At 37.2% G+C, this 16,277-nt stretch overlaps 1 protein-coding gene and 1 pseudogene across 16 annotated transcripts in view; both read left to right on the top strand.

Annotated features, from left to right (window-relative positions):
• Positions 1 to 16,277, top strand: part of Nme7 (NME/NM23 family member 7) — a 192,535-nt gene that overhangs the window by 133,512 nt on the left and 42,746 nt on the right. The gene's annotated exons all lie outside the window — the stretch shown is intronic.
• On the top strand, positions 5,348 to 8,409 carry LOC147829127 (pre-mRNA-splicing factor 18 pseudogene; annotated as a pseudogene). Its single transcript, XR_015449525.1, has one exon. The product of XR_015449525.1 is annotated as a pre-mRNA-splicing factor 18 pseudogene (transcript).

Here is a 16,277-nt window from a genome sequence, read left to right as displayed (position 1 = left end):
AACCAAAAATTAATATTCTGTTGTTTTAAAAATGTTTCAATACATATGCTAATTTGTTTCATTTATGCAAATAGTTTATCTTAGTTTGTTGAAAAGAAAGTTTGTGTTATCTGTTTCTTTTTTATAAGAATCTTTTTGGTTTATGCCTTGTACCCAGTAACTACTCTGAAATAAGGATATGCAGTGTAAAAACTATTGTTATTCTATTACTGGGTTATGAATATTTGTTTTATTTTTTCATAAAATAAAACATATATAAAAAATAAAAATTTAGACATTAAATATTTGGCCTCAAACTGTTGTTTTTATGCGTGTTATAAAAATAAAATTAAGATTGTATAATAATGACTATTTTGTAACATCCTCATTTAATTAAAATGTTAATGCTATTCTCTAATTTCATTAAATATACTTCTATAACATGGTTAACAGCTGCATAATGTTCAAGCATATAGATTAGCTGTTAATTTTTAATTTTTATGTACAGGACATTGCAGAGACCAAACTTACACATAATATTCGTACCCATTTGTCATTATTACTTTAGAAGCTAGATGTGAAATTGCTGGGTCAGAGGATAAAAGATGTTCATTTATCATTTGTTTGGTCTTACCCTTTCTAAAAGTGCACTAGTAGTTTCATCGGCTTTGATTTAAATTTTTTCTTTTATTTTCTCTGAGTAGCAAGGCTTATGTTAGTTCCTACAGCACATTTATCTATAGGAAGAGTTACTTCATATTTGCAACAGTAATTAACCTGCGGAGACCGTTAGCAGGCACCGCAGTGAGCAGCATCTACCAGCCTGACTTAGCACAGGTTGTGTGATTCTGTCCTGGTCTTGACACAGTTGAGATGCTGGGTTGTACAAACAGCAGGTAAAGCAGCTCGCGCAGGGATTCTAATTGGAAATGAATGCCTGTGAGCCAAAACAGGAGTTTGTCTTTTCAGCTTTTTGCCCTTATGCAGAGAATTTTATTTAGTGAATGTACTGTATTCTGAGTCAAGCCAACCAAAAAGAATATAAGAAAAGAAAAGCTGGTAAACTGTTTTTCTGTTTATCTAAAGATAATTAGACTAAAGTACTCATAAATTTTCAGTCTGTAAATTTGTTATAACAAGGGCCGGGAATTTAGCTCATTGGTTCCGCCACCTGCCTCACAAGCACAAGGTCCCAAGTTTGATTCCTGGTACCAAAAAATAAAATAAAATAAGATTCGTTACAGCAAATCTCCTCAAATCTCTCCTTATATCATGTTTTAAAAGTAGAACCCAATATAAAAATGATAGTATTTAAAAATGACTGATTACATGAGCCCATGTACCATAGCACTGACTTGAAAAATGTGACCTGGTATGGTCTAGGTTATTAAATAAATAATACAAATAATTATACTTTTATGAATGTTAATAGCTTTATAGAAATAAGTAAATCTTTTTAAATTGTGATGCTGAATTCATAAAATGGCAATCCTGTGATTTTTAAAAAACTTACATTGTAAAAGGGCACCTTGAACAAAAAAGTATGTATAGTTACATATTTCCACAATGATCAAAAGATATGTTCATGTATGTTAACTCTATGTCTTTCTAAAAGCTTTATAGTATTGCTGTTAATGTATTCATTTATTTATTTCAAACTTCCTTTTCTAGCAGTTTAAAAAATTTATAAATAAATTAGTATGATCAGGGCATGGTGGTACATGCCTGTAATCCCAGCACTTGGGAGGCTGAGACAGGAGGATCGCCGTGAGTTCAAAGCCAGCCTGGGCTACATAGAGAAATTCAAGGCAGCCTGAACTATATAGGGAGACCCTATCGCAAAAGAAAAATTATTTAATTAATTAATATGAGAGAGAAAATCAGGACAGAGAGCAAAAATGAGACTCCAAATACATGCCATGAAGTCCTGAACCTATGTTATAGGGTGCAGCAGGGTGCTGGGGGGTAGGAACAATATGAGTCAGCTTTTAGACTTCTACACAATCAAATTATATGTCTGACAGCATTCTTGAGACACACAAATGAGTTGCTCATGAAAAGCCCAATTTTTCCTAATACCTAAGAGGAAATTCCTTCATGGATCTCAGAAGAACACACTACGTGACCCCACACTCACTCTCCTAAGTAGCAGGCAATTTCTTAGGCTGTTCCTTCTAAGAAGCTAATCCTACCACCCCAGTGTATAACAGTCATATGAGAAATCAAGGTAGCATGATCCTATAACCATTTCAATATAGGAATAGCATTCTAAAAAACAATGATGTGTGTATCTTCTTTATGCAAACCTCTTATTACATGTTCTTCTCAAGTCCAAGTTTTTAATAAGTATGAAATGACAGCAAGTGCAAGGTTAAACTCGGTTTGAAAATAGCTGTGGTATGATTATTGTGTGTCCCCATATAAGTGCAAAGCAGTTACAAGTATGTGATAAGTGTCAGCTTGTATTAACTAATTCAACCTTTTTGTATAACTCAAAAGGCCGCTCAAATGAAGGCAATAATGATTTTTGAAATTTCAATGATGTGAAATAAATTCCTATTCTTAAAAAAATATATATAAGTGCCAATTGCGCTCCTTGTGGGCACTGAGGAGGTTCACCTGGCTGGGAGGTGCAGTTGAATAGACAGACACCCTTACTGAAGCAGGGTCCGGAAGGAGGACCCACAGGCAGGTCCTGGGTTAATTTCCAGCAATGTGATGCATGGAAATGACTGAATCATCAAGTTTCAAACTCTTTAGCATAGACGTTGATTGTATAGTTTCAGCCTGAAATATAAAACAAACAGGTATGATAGAATGCTTACCTCTTACTGCAATGCAATAAAACACACACATTCAAACAAAGCAAAACAAAAACCATTGAAGTACTCGTAGAAGTATTTGTCCATGTAGCTTGTTATTTTCTGATGTATTCTCCAAGATGAATTTGTTACAAAATGTACATTTAATTGTTGAATAAATGAACTTACTGTAGGTTGTAGAACCAATAAAACATGTTAAGTAAAAAATATATAGCATGTGCCCAAACCCTCAGAGGAATAGAGTGTTCAGATTTTAGCCCCTGGGTTGTCCTGTGTGTGCTGCTCTTTTCTTATTTGTATGAGTTTCAGGTTTCAACTCTGTCCCTGGTAAAGTACAACAATTTACATGCCCACGACTCCTCCACCATGCAGTAGAGATATTCTAAGTCTATCGATATTCTCCAGTGTAGATTCTGGTTAACCTCCTGCATTGACCAGAATTCATTTTTATCCCTTTTGCAATTCAATCTGTCTGGTGCATTTTTACTTTTTATATATTTTTTGAAATACACATACTTGATTACTCATGATGCATAGTTTTGAATATTTAAGAAACTGCAAGGCCTAGAGAAGATTGGTTCCAATGCAGACGTTATATAAGTACCTTCTAGTGTGAGAGGCACTGAATGCTCTAAGACATACTAAGATGAGTAAGACATAATTCTCATTTCCCATGCATTTTTCGACTCTAGGAAGAGACTTACAATTAAGTTTTTACCTGTGCATTAAGTATTAATTGAATACTTTTATGTACTAGATAGTGCTCTCAGCAATCAGGATACAAGACTAGTATCACGTGTGTTGTTTGTTTGTTTGTTGAGACATAGTGTCACTATGTAGTTCAGGCTGGCCTTGAACTCACTCTGTAGCCCAGGCTGGCCTCATACTTGAGGCGATCCTCTTACCTCAGCCTCCTGTGCAACCATATCAGCAGATGTGTTCTTTTCGATCTTGTGTCATTACAAATTTTTGCTTCATTTTAATCTTTCTTTTTCACTTTTAAATATTTTCTAGAGCATAAATAATGTATTAACAAACTATAGGGAAGAAGACTAAAAGAGTATGTCAGGGAAAGATTGAAAAGTTTCCTGAATTATCATGCCTTCTAAGATTGGACATCAGCAGTGAGGAGCCATCAATGGTGTTTGGAGCAATCCTACCATACTAACTTCCACTGCATCTTACTGGACTAAGGCAGGGGCTGTGAAGAACGGAAAGAAGTTCACCGAATTGAGAAGGTCCTATGAAATCTGACCCAGGTGCCCTAGAGTTCCCTCAGGGCATTGCATAGATGTCCAGTGTAGGTCTTGTCACTCTATGGAGCTTTTTTTTAATGGGCTATTGGAGTCAGCTTGCACCAGCCCACAAGAAACAGCTGTTGGTATCACTTCCCCGTTCCACATCCTGGGAGTATCTACACCATGAAAATGGGAAAATAATACATATCAGTTTTTATTGTGATGTATTTATTTGAAACATGGCTGCTAAGCAATTCTACCATATCATTGGCTTTTATCTCACTTCTTGTAATAGTGTCACCTCTTAGAATAAAATTACCATCTTATTAATCCTAACTTCCTTATCTCTACTACAAGTATCTCACATATTATATATAGGAATAAATACTGAATAAATGGAGGGACAGATTAACAAATGAGATAAATTAGGTAGTGACCAATTGGCTGTGGTTATTGACTGAAGTAGTTGGAAGTAGTTTTGTATAATCTAGCCTGAAAATTTTTATGATAGTAATTGCAACTAGGATGCAAAGAAAAAAATCGAACTGGTGAGAGTTGGGTAGGGAGGAATGCTAAGAGACTGGAGTTGCCCACCAATCGTTCCAACTACTATTGAATGACAATTTTGAACTTAACTTCTCCTGTGCTTTTCTAAAGTACTTAACTCTACAGACTAGTTGAAATTCAAAGCTATCATTTATTTTTGAAAAACATTTCTTCATTCCAGTAGTGTAAGAGAAAATCAAATTTTCATAATGCAATCTGAATCCTGTTTGGTGGGGGAAAGCAGAGATCAGGTCATCTAGCAAAGAATAAGCAAGTGCAAGGGTTTTTAACAGCATAAATTTGGTGTTTCAGGATCATAGTCACAGTGTACAATGGATTAGAAAGAGAGAATGACTCTGGAGGAAGTATAAAGTCTTTAGAAAGTACCTCCTATAGATCAAGACCACAAGAAAAAATATCTTTCTACAATAAAATACTTGGGCAAAAAAGCAAACTACTTTCTGAAGGCAATAATTTCAATCAAAATTATTCCAATAATGTGGTATTCTGGCTTAATAAATATCTCATTAACAGAATATGTTAGTGCATTCTGTATACAAATGCATGCTTTTTAAATGTCAATATATATCCAAGAGAATATGCTGGATATTGCAACTGTCATTTACTGAATTTATTCTCTCTCTCTCTTTTTTTTTTTTGGAGACAGTGTCTCGCTATGTAATCTAGGCTGGCCTAGCTCATATTCTTTCCTTTATCAATGAAAATATAAATCTAGCATCATGATCATATATAATAATGTGAGTTAATGCATTATATAGGAATATTTATTTTTAAATAGGTAGTACTAATAGAGAAGTCCAACAAATAAGATGAAAGATCATTTGCTATAATGAGATCTCTAAAGTTTAAAGTGAAGTGATCTTTTCTATTTATGCTATGGATATTCACTAGAACTTTCAGTAGTTCTTCATGGAATTCAGGTGTGTCTTAATATCCCACCTGGAAAAAATCATTAAGGAATGTGCACATAAGCATCTAACACTATTCTGGTAGATTGCTCCCATTCCACACGTTTGCCACATGGCATTTTATATCTGTGATATTTATATTTATATTATCCTTAGTGGTCATAGAACAAACCATTTTCAGAGCTATGCAATTGGTGCTTAGAGTTCTTAATTCCATTTTCCAATAGATGTGCCCTAGTTTGAGAAAATCTGATTTTCAAAACCACCAATTCACAACACAGATAGATTAAATGGTTATTATTTATATTTCAAAAGGGTATTCAGAATTCCTTAAAATAGCCACTTCTAAAGAATCTGATATAACCAAAGGAGCCTGGACTGTTGGAAACCAAGAGGCCTAGTTTCTCTACTACATTGTTAATGAAGTTAATGAAGTTTATATATTTGGATATGTTAGTCATTTCATTCATCCATTCACTCATGCTCTAAATCATTAATACTGTTACTCAATGAATCTTTCATGAGCATTCTGTTATTGGTTATATAAAGCCGACAGACCCTATCTTTAAGGCATTTATAGATTACAAAAGTGAAGCAGATGTGTAAACAAATAGGTGGAATAAATTTTTAATGATAGAGGCAAGGCAACCGATAAGAGACCACTGTAGTCTAAACAAGATTAAGAAATGAACTGAAACAATAGGAGTAGACTCAAGGAGAAAGAAGAGTTGGGGATGACTCTCAGGTTTTTGGCCTAGGTTACTTGGTTGGTTACTTGGTTCCATACATAAAGAGAGGGAACTGATGAAGAGGAGGAGTTTGGGAGGGAAGACAATGAGATTAATTTTGGATAAGTTGAGCACAAGAATCCTGTGGGATATAACCAGGTAAAGTCTGTTAGGCAGTTGTCTGTTCCAACCTGGAACTCAGGAAAGAGAACTGAGATTTTTGTTTGGGATTACAAAGTCATCTGAAGAGACTGAGATTGCCCATGGAAAGCCAGAAGATAAGAGAATAAGGAGTGAATCATGCATGGTAAGGAGATGGAAATAGAGGATTCTGAAAAGGAATAGTCAGAATAGGAGATGGATTATGGTGTCATGCGTGCTGAGTAAAGGGAGCGCTTCAGGAATAAAGGGATGGTCCATCGAACTAGATATTGAAAGAAATCACAAACAGGGAGAATCATGGACAATTAGATTATCACTGTCCTTTGCCAGATCAATTTAGGTGATCCTGTGGGCCAGAAGGTTGAAGACAAATGGAAGTGAAACTTGTTAGGACTTCCAGAAACAGAAAGAGATGGGACAGTAAAGTTTTTTTTTTTTAATTCTTTTTTTTTAAATTCTTTTTTTTTTTAATGATGAGAAAGTCATGGATATTTTTATAGGATGCAGAGGGGAAGCTATTGGAAAGAGAAGGTTGAAAATACAGGAGAAAGGGAGTTATAGTGGAAGAAGTTTCTTGATTTGGGGTGACAAAGAAATGGGAGAGTTAACTATTAAAAGGAAAAGCAGGGGCTTGTGGGGTTTGGGGGTTTGTGCGGGGCTGCGGCGCCACCAGTCCCGGACAGCGAGATGGACGTGCTGAAGTCGGAGATTCTCCGGAAGCGGCAGCTGGTGGAGGACAGGACCCTGCTGGTGGAAAATAAAAAATATTTCAAACATAGTGAACTTGCAAAAAAAGAAGAGGAAGCATATTTTGAAAGATGTGGCTATAAGATACAGCCAAAAGAGGAGGACCAGAAACCACTAACTTCATCAAATCCAGTATTAGAACTTGAACTGGCAGAGGAAAAATTACCCATGACTCTTTCTAGGCAAGAGGTAATCAGAAAATTGAGAGAAAGAGGAGAGCCAATTAGACTATTTGGAGAAACTGATTATGATGCTTTTCAATGATTAAGAAAAATAGGAATCCTCACACCAGAAGTTAACAAGGGCTTGAGGAATGATCTGAAAGCGGCTTTGGATAAGATCGATCAGCAGTACCTCAATGAAATTGTGGGTGGTCAGGAACCCGGAGAGGAGGACACACAGAATGACTTGAAAGTCCATGAGGAAAACACCACGATTGAAGAGTTAGAGGCCCTGGGAGAGTCTTTAGGGAATGGCAATGATCGCAAGGACATGGACATCATTACCAAATTCCTGAAGTTTCTGCTTCGTGTTTGGGCTAAAGAATTGAATGCCAGGGAAGATTATGTGAAGTGCAGTGTGCAGGGTAAACTGAACAGTGCTACTCAGAGCAGACTGAGTTGTACCTCAGACCACTTGTCAGAAAGCTCCGCAAAAGGAATCTTCCTGCTGATATTAAAGAATCAATAACAGATATTATTAAGTTCATGTTGCAGAGAGAATATGTGAAGGCGAATGACACTTACCTTCAGATGGCCATTGGAAATGCTCCCTGGCCTACCGGAGTCACCATGGTTGGCATCCATGCCAGAACTGGCAGGGAAAAGATTTTTTCCAAGCACGTTGCACATGTATTAAATGATGAAACTCAGCGGAAATATATTCAAGGACTGAAGAGGCTAATAACCATTTGCCAGAAGCACTTCCCCATAGATCCGTCAAAGTGTGTGGAGTACAGTGCCCTGTGAGGCTCACACATGGTGTGCAGGTAACAGTGAGCGGCGTCAGGAAGCTGCACAGACTCCTGGCATCACCCGCAGGAGTGAAGGCGGGATTCTACCTGCAGGCCTGTGGTGGCTCTCACATCTGACTGCAAACTGATTTCTGTGTCCTGCTTTCATTTTACGTTGTGAAAAATTAAGTTCTAAAGCCTTTCCCTACAGCTTCAGTATGCAGACTGCAGTAACAGATGGGGATCTGAAATGACTGACCTGAAAGTTGGTGGTTAAATAATTAAAAAGAAACATTTGAGGATGGACTTGATTTTTCCATGATTTGCACACCGTCTTTATGTACTGTTTATAGAAATATTTTTGTATATTTCAACAAAAATGGAGCCATTGAATGAGAATTTAACCTTTGCCATCTTGCAATATAATGTAAATGTTGGTGCTGCTTGCTGAAGTATTTTTCTTGTGTTTCAAAGCTTGCCTTTATCTTCAAAAGAGCATACATCATAGTATCTGTCATCTCTCAGGAAAGAAGAGGATTAAGAGGAAACACAAGTGTGAAAAGCGAAGGCAGCATATTCTCCCAGTTTACGTTCCAAACAGCGTTAACCCCAGCACGTGGAGTTCCAGTGAGGGCGTGGGTCGGGAGTGTGCAGGCGTGAGGGACAGAACTGCAGTGGACCATGCCCCAGAGGAGGGAGGCCAGGACAGCGGGCACTGCGGCACACTGTGTGTCCACTCTCAGCTTGCAGTGTCACCCTGATCGCTGTAACGGTCACTGTTCGAGGAGCCGAGGGGACCTGAGCTCTGCAGCGAGGGAATAGGGTGCCACCAGACCAGCAGGCTGGCAGTGTGAGGTGGGTTAGAGTGGAGCTCCCGGAGTCAGCGCCTGCAGCTGGCCATCGCAGCCAGCCGGGTGCTAACAGCATAGCAGCAGCACGACGTGGGCAAGTGATCTCAGCTTATCTTACGGCGGTGGTTATAAGGACGCACCTCCACCGCGTCATTCTTGTGTTCAAGTAAAATAAAATGCTTAGAGCACTGCCTGGCAGGTGGTGAGAGGAGAGCTCAGTAAATAGTAGCTGTGGTGTCATCGTTGCTGCAGTTACTGACCTTTCATGGCCCTGTGCTGAGAGGCAGTGTGTACTCATGTAATAATAATGGTAATACCTATGGCTTTAGCAGCGACAGCAGTGATGTGAAGTCACGTTAAGCTGTAGGTTCCATGGCTGCTTTACTTCAGCCAGTTCTGCGTTTAGAAGGTAAGGAATGGGAGCTAGAGGCCCCCATTGAGAAAGTCACTTTGGCCACTGGTCCGTCCCTGTGTGATGACACGATTGATTCTGATGGTTACTTGCGTGGAGGTGGCTGAGCCTGGTGTCCTGAATTGAATCTGGGCCCTCCACTTTGGAAGCTTTTTCTTATGATTAAGTTACATAGAATTTGGGGGGAACTTAATAGCACAAATGAGAAACAGACTTGGTTAAGATGTGACAACAATCCAGACTTTCGATGTGTGGTTTTGTGTAGGATTTGCTAATAAATACTGTTGAATGAAAAAAAAAAAAAAAGGAAAAGCAAAAACATGCCTTCCTTTTTCACTCAGTGGAAGTAAGGGTTGGAAGTTGTGTGTGTGTGTGTGTGTATGTGTATGTGTGTGTGTGAATTACCTGAGAGATGGCTCTTGATAGTCTCATTTTTTTTTCTTGTGAAGCAGGAAACAAAGGTGTTTGCAAAGAGAATAGATGTAGTTAAGAATGGGGGCTTGAGGATGATGGTGAGCATTTGTGGGGCCAGCTGTGGAGGGTAAGGGGGTAGGGGACATGATAGTGGGGGCTGCAGGGAGAGAGACAGAGGCGGAGGGACGGGGAGAGAGATAGCTTAGGATGGCAGCATGGAAAGCAAGGTTAGATGAACTTTCCTCAAGGTATAGACTAAGGTCTCCTTTAGTGCCAGAGAGCTTCAGAGTGTAGACATAGCTGTCAGGGCTCAGCTTTTAAGTAGGAGGGTGAGATGTTATCCCTGGGTCACGGAAGAGAGCTCCTTCCTAGCTCTTGGCAATTCAGTATGGTGAACATTAGCCACACGTGACTCTCAAACACCTGAAACGTGTCTGGTTCAAATTGAGACGTGTTGTACATTTAACATATACCCTGGACTTTGAAGACTTAGTATGAAATAAAGATTTGAAATAGCTTATTAATTTTTATATTAACTACCTACTGAAATGATATTTTGGATATACGGTATTAAAATATATTATTAAAATTAATTTCACCATTTATCTTTTAATGTGGTCACTAGACCATTTAAAATGGTATATGTGGCACACATTGTATTTCTATTGGACAGCACTGCCATCAGTAACTGTGGGAGACTGGTTTCAGGAATGTTGACCTTAGTCTAGAATCTTAGCTGCCCCTCTGCAACTTTAAAGAGAATTGCCCCACATATAGAGAAGTTAAGGAAATTAAGCATTTGAAGTGAGCTTGCCTCAGTTAGTTGGATCTTTGGATATACTCTGTCTTCAGTGCTGAATATAACCAGGTTAGCCGCATCTGTAAAAGGCAAAACTATCTTAGCAACATCACAGAGTACCAACTGTGTAAGAGCCTGCTATTATGAAGACAGTGATTTTATCTACTGTTGATGTTTCCAACAGTATTCAGACACTATAGACGTTGCTACTCCTTTTAATTCATCCTCATACACTGATTCTATGCCTTCAAGAAACCAAGATCTTTCCACTAACTTCTGAGATATATGTTGCTACTAGGAGAAAATTTAAATTTTATAAAATTGATATCCTGATTTGTAAATTAAATTTACCTATTCTCAGATCAGTTTGTCAGACTGCTGCTATTTCTGATAGTACTTTTATAACTTCCCTAGTATATGACAGTGTTCGACTAGAGGACGAATTGGTTATAGATGACTTTGGAGGGAGCAGGTTCAATAGCCAGATTAAGGTAAGAGCCAGCTGGCCAGTCTGGGCACTAACTACATAGTGAGTTCAAGGCCAGCCTGAATGACTACATAGTGAAACCCTGCCCCACCACCCCCGGCGGAAAAAAAAAAAAAGAGAGAGAAAGAAAGCAAAAGAAAAAAGCTTGGTGCTTTAGGAAAGCATTAGTGTGTCTTAGGTAGAGAGCTTGTGCTTCATAAAGGTCATTCTGTTTTGTGGATATTCTATTTATTAGGAACAGTGGAATCTACGGTAGGAATCCAGATACAATGTACAATTGTTAAATATGGTTAATGTTCACATTGAAAAAAGTTATTATAGTAGAAGACATAGTGCCATGAATCCTTTTCAAAATACTCCCTGTTGCTTCAAATACACTTATCCCAGAGTTCTTGCCACCTTTTGAAGCAATTCTGGAAGTCTGCTTTTCTGAGTGTCTTGAGTTGCACTGTCTTGGCTGTCTCTGATATCCTGAATTCATTCAAAATATTACCCTCTCATTATCAACTTGACTTTGGGGAAGAGCCAGAAGTCACACTGTGTCAGATCTGGTAAATGAGGTGGATGAAGACACACTATAATGTTTTTATGAGCTGGCCTTTCCATTGGATGTTTAGGTGGCTTTTATAATTAGTATTTTTTAAATAGAAAAGAAATAGGAACATGTTTACCAAAAAGCAGTTTTACCAAGAGAGACTATGTAAAGGTGCAAATTTCCAATGATGAATGTCATTATATTGTATACCTAAAATGTACTAATGATTAGAATGAATAATCGATAATGTAAAATAGGAAGAAAAGGTCCAAAGTGGTAGGGGTAGTGGGAGGGGCAGGGGAAAGGAAAGAAGGGAAAGGAAAAATGATGAGAAATGGAAAAAATGGAAATAAAGTCTTTGTAAAGAGGGAAGGGTGGAGGGCGTGAAGGGAGGGCTAGAAATGGGGAAAAATTAAGAACCAAGCTGCATTATGTAAAGGTACAATTCCCAATGAGAAATGTAATTGTGTTGTATACCTACAATGTACCAATAAAAGAAGTTAATTTAAATTTTAAAAAGCAGTGTTATTTCCCTCTATATTAATGTTTATGTTCCCAGAGTGTGCTTATGCAAATGAGTTTTTATTGTTTTTACTAAAATATAATTTATATGAAAGTGAGTAAGGAGATTTGCTCAATCCTTTACCCCTTGAGTACTGCAAATTGAACCTGAGAAGCACTGAGCTACATCCCTACCTTTTTTTATTTTGAGAAAATACAAAAGTTGCCCAGGTTACCTTCAGACTTGTAACATACATGCCTCAACCTTCCATGTAGCTTGGATTATAGGAGTAGGATTTCAGGATTTCTCAGTTCTTTTAAGGAGAGGAGTATCAGGAGATCATAATTTTACATTCTAAAATAACACCTATATCACATACGACTTTATTTTCATTTTAGCCAGTGCCTATTGTTGATTGAAATAGCCAACAGCTCAGTAAGAAGCAATGGTTATAGCTAAAGCTTGGAAACAGCCCAAGTGCCCATCAACTGGAAACTGGATAAAGAAGATGTGGTTTTTTAATTAAATGGAGTACTACTCAGCCATAAAGAATGACAAACTAGAGACATTTATAGCTAAATGGATGCATATTAAGGCCACCCTCTTAAGTGAAATAAATAGGATACATATGTGTAAATACCAAATAGTTTCTCTAGTGTGAGAAACTGAAAGTGTAAATAAGGATTAAAGCGAATAATGATAATTTGAAATAGGAAGAAAAGGTCTAAAGGAGTAGGGGAAGTGGGAGGGGAAGGGGAAAGGAAAGAAGGGAAAGGAAAAATTATGAGAAAAGGAAAAAAATGGAAACAAAGTCTTTGTAAATAGGGAAGGGTGGAGGGGGTAAAGGGTGGACAGATAATGGGGAAAAAATAAGAACCAAGATACATCATGTACAGGTACAAGCATCCAATGATAAATGTAAACGTATTGTATACCTAAAATGTAGCAATAAAAGAATTTAAGCAAAAAAAAAAAAAGAAGCAATGATTATCATATCATATGGTTTACTGAAATCTAATGGGAAAGACAGGATTGAATTGTCTAAATGTTTTACCTGAAAAAACATTTAATTGTGACCTTCTTCACATTATAAACTTTTTTATAGCTAATTTTTACTGATTGAAAAGTAAAATGTGGAGCCTGTGAGTTCAGAAAGCAGATGTTTAATAATTCCTCATATATAAGCAATTCATATAGCCGCTAGTACAAATAATTATATTTATTATGATCTCAGATGATGCAGTGGATGAAATAGCAAGTACTAGTTGAGTTTAACTTTGTAGTCACTTTTTCTAAATCTTATGCATAGTCTCTGAAAGGATTCTTAAACCACAGAATGCAAACTTTGGATCTCTTGTCTGGTCTCCTTTCCAGTTCCAGTTTCTTCTCTGTGTTTCATTATCTTGTATTAGACTTCATCTGGTATTGCTGGTCTCCAGGGAATATAAAAGTATAACTGCAGCCATTCAAGGTTGCATGCAAGTGGAAAAAAGGTTGTTGGAAGACCTGCTTCTGTAAGATGCTTCTGAACAGCCAGAGGAGTCAAGCAGAGGACTCAGCCGTGTGCACTGGTTAACACTGCAAGACTTGTTGTTGAAGATCACCCGTAATGGGCAGAAGCATGGGTGTTTGCTCTTTTAATTATCGGAGCTTCATTATTGGCTTTGCTGTTGTCTTATTACCCTTGTTGACTATGAAATAAGGGCAATGATTCCAACACATTTTAAAATTTTGTTTCATACCTATTTTAGAGTTGCTAGGCCTGAAGCTATTCTAGATCCCTTTCTAATATTTATTCACTTATTTATAGTACTGATAACATGATTATAACTTAACATGATCCTATAACTTAGGAAAGACTTTTTCTCTTGTACTTAAATTTTCCTGGAATTACACTAGTAACTTAAAGATTAACCACTCCATGCTCCTCATACAAGTGTATTCTGTGGCTGATAATAAAATTCTCTTTCTTCAAAGTTCTATAATTAGTAAATGTCACAAATCTCCTTCAGTTTGTTATATGGAAAGTCATTTTGATTCTTACATACAAAATTCAATACCATCTTTCTTATATTGTGGAGAACTAACAGAATAGCTTACTATGGAAGCAATTAGTTCTTTGTCTAGACATACTTTATCAGCCATACACACTTATTATTCAATAAATACTGACATTCTTTAAAATGCATAGCCATAGAATAACTAAATACTTCTTCATTCCCAGTATTTTGCTAATCACCATTCTACCTGGTGCATTTTTCTATCTTAGACTTAGAGATCATGCTTTAAGCCAGAATTATTATTCCCTCTGCGGGATTACCTGAGCAGAACTTTTAGTACTTACAATGAGCTATGAAATAACCAAGCACTTGATGGAACAGGGCACTAAGGGTTGTAGAGAGGGATGATTTTACGAGGAATTTGGTGAAGTTTGAAAGGCTGTTGACTCTCTAGTAAATGCAAATAAATACTGCTCTCCAAAGAGCCTAATTTTCTCAACATAACCTATCATTTATGAATATTACTGTAACTTTTCAAGAAGTACTTATGGTATTAAATGAAATTGTATGTTGGTACAGTACTTTGTGTATATGCTAATCATTTCTGCTCCTTTAAGGGAGAGGGGGTGGGCATGATAGTATGGTTTTTACCATAGAGCAGAAGGTACATGAATTTGTCAGAAATAAGTAGGGGGAAAAAATCTATTAGTAAATGAAGAAGGAAAATGATCCATGAAGGATCACTTCATAGTGATCCTTTTAGTATTTCACCTTCACTCGTAGTATTTGTTAATATTTCAGTATTTTTACATGTATATACCTATATGTTGTTTTCTGGTAATCAAAACTGAAATCAATATATCAGTACCTTTTTAAAAAGAATCCAAAATGAAATCCTAAGCGCAAGATGTGTAAGAGTGCTGCCAGTAACATGGGCTATTGCCTTACAGTAAACCTTTTTTTAATAGGTAAAAGGAATACTCTAGAATAAAAATAAGAGTACTACATACGTAAACCAATAACATAGCCCTTTATTGTTACTGAGTATCATACCCATGGTACATAATTTTATGTGATACGCTTTTATATGACTGGGAGCGGAATAGATTTTTTTTACACCAACATCACCACAAACATATGAGTAATGCATTATATCACATTATCATAGCTATGATGTCACTACGCAATAGAAATTTTTCAGCTCCATTAAATCTTCTGGGACCACATTCATTTATGTGGCCAATCATCGACCCAAACTGTCATGATGCATCACATGGCTATAATTAAATGCATGAACACTTTCAAAATACCCTTAAGGATGGCATCACAAATGTGAATGCTGTTCACATCCTTGTACCATAAGCCTCCTGCTTATCCCAGTGCTGTGTGATTCTTCAGGTTCACGGGAGTGATTCATTCAGTATCTTGGTCTCTATCTGCTGTGCTCCTTTTCTTCCTATATTCTTGTCTTCAACCTAACCTCACCCATTGCTCCACCATTGACTAGTCATTATCAGTCATTGTAGCCTCCTTTCTCCACACCTGCCAAGCTCAAGTGTCCCGGTCTCTCAATTTTCTGCTTTACTTCTCTCTAACACACTTATCTTAATAGTCATCCCATCCATTTGGCTCAGCCCAAATCCCTCCATCCACCTTTTCATTCTCTCTCTCCTCACTTGGTATCCTACATCCTCACTTCCTTTCTTTCTCACTTTAAGTTTTTATAGTCCATTGTTATCATCCTGTTACCTCTCTTGTTTTGTTATATTCTTGTAAAACTTCCAATGTTCATGAAATTCCGGGCTGTTTGTGACCATTACCCCCCTCCAAGATGAGCTAGTAATAAGCAGATACAACTAACACTTAAAAAAAAAACAAACCTTAAAAATTCAATACCATCAAATGGTTTCCTGTTAAATCAAGTTGGTAAGATTTTTACTATCTTTATAAACATAAGTCATTTAGAGTGATGAGCTGGGTTGATGTTTTCTGTGATTCCAATAATCTATTGATAAAAAGAAATGTGTTTACCTTTTGGCGTCCATTACAGTAGATTACCGCGGACTGACAAAGGTTACAGTGGACCACAGAAGCAACTTCATAAGTAAACGATATTTCAGTGCTGAAAATTTCCAAACAGTGGACCCTCGAGTTACAACCGGCTTGACATATGA

Source organism: Heterocephalus glaber, unplaced genomic scaffold (assembly GCF_053883595.1).
Source record: "Heterocephalus glaber isolate CG9 unplaced genomic scaffold, H.glaber_assembly_v1.0 deba00000738, whole genome shotgun sequence".
Lineage (NCBI taxonomy): Eukaryota > Metazoa > Chordata > Mammalia > Rodentia > Bathyergidae > Heterocephalus > Heterocephalus glaber.
The sequence above is the reverse complement of the archived record's forward strand: the minus strand, read 5'-3'. Positions and strand labels throughout refer to the sequence as shown.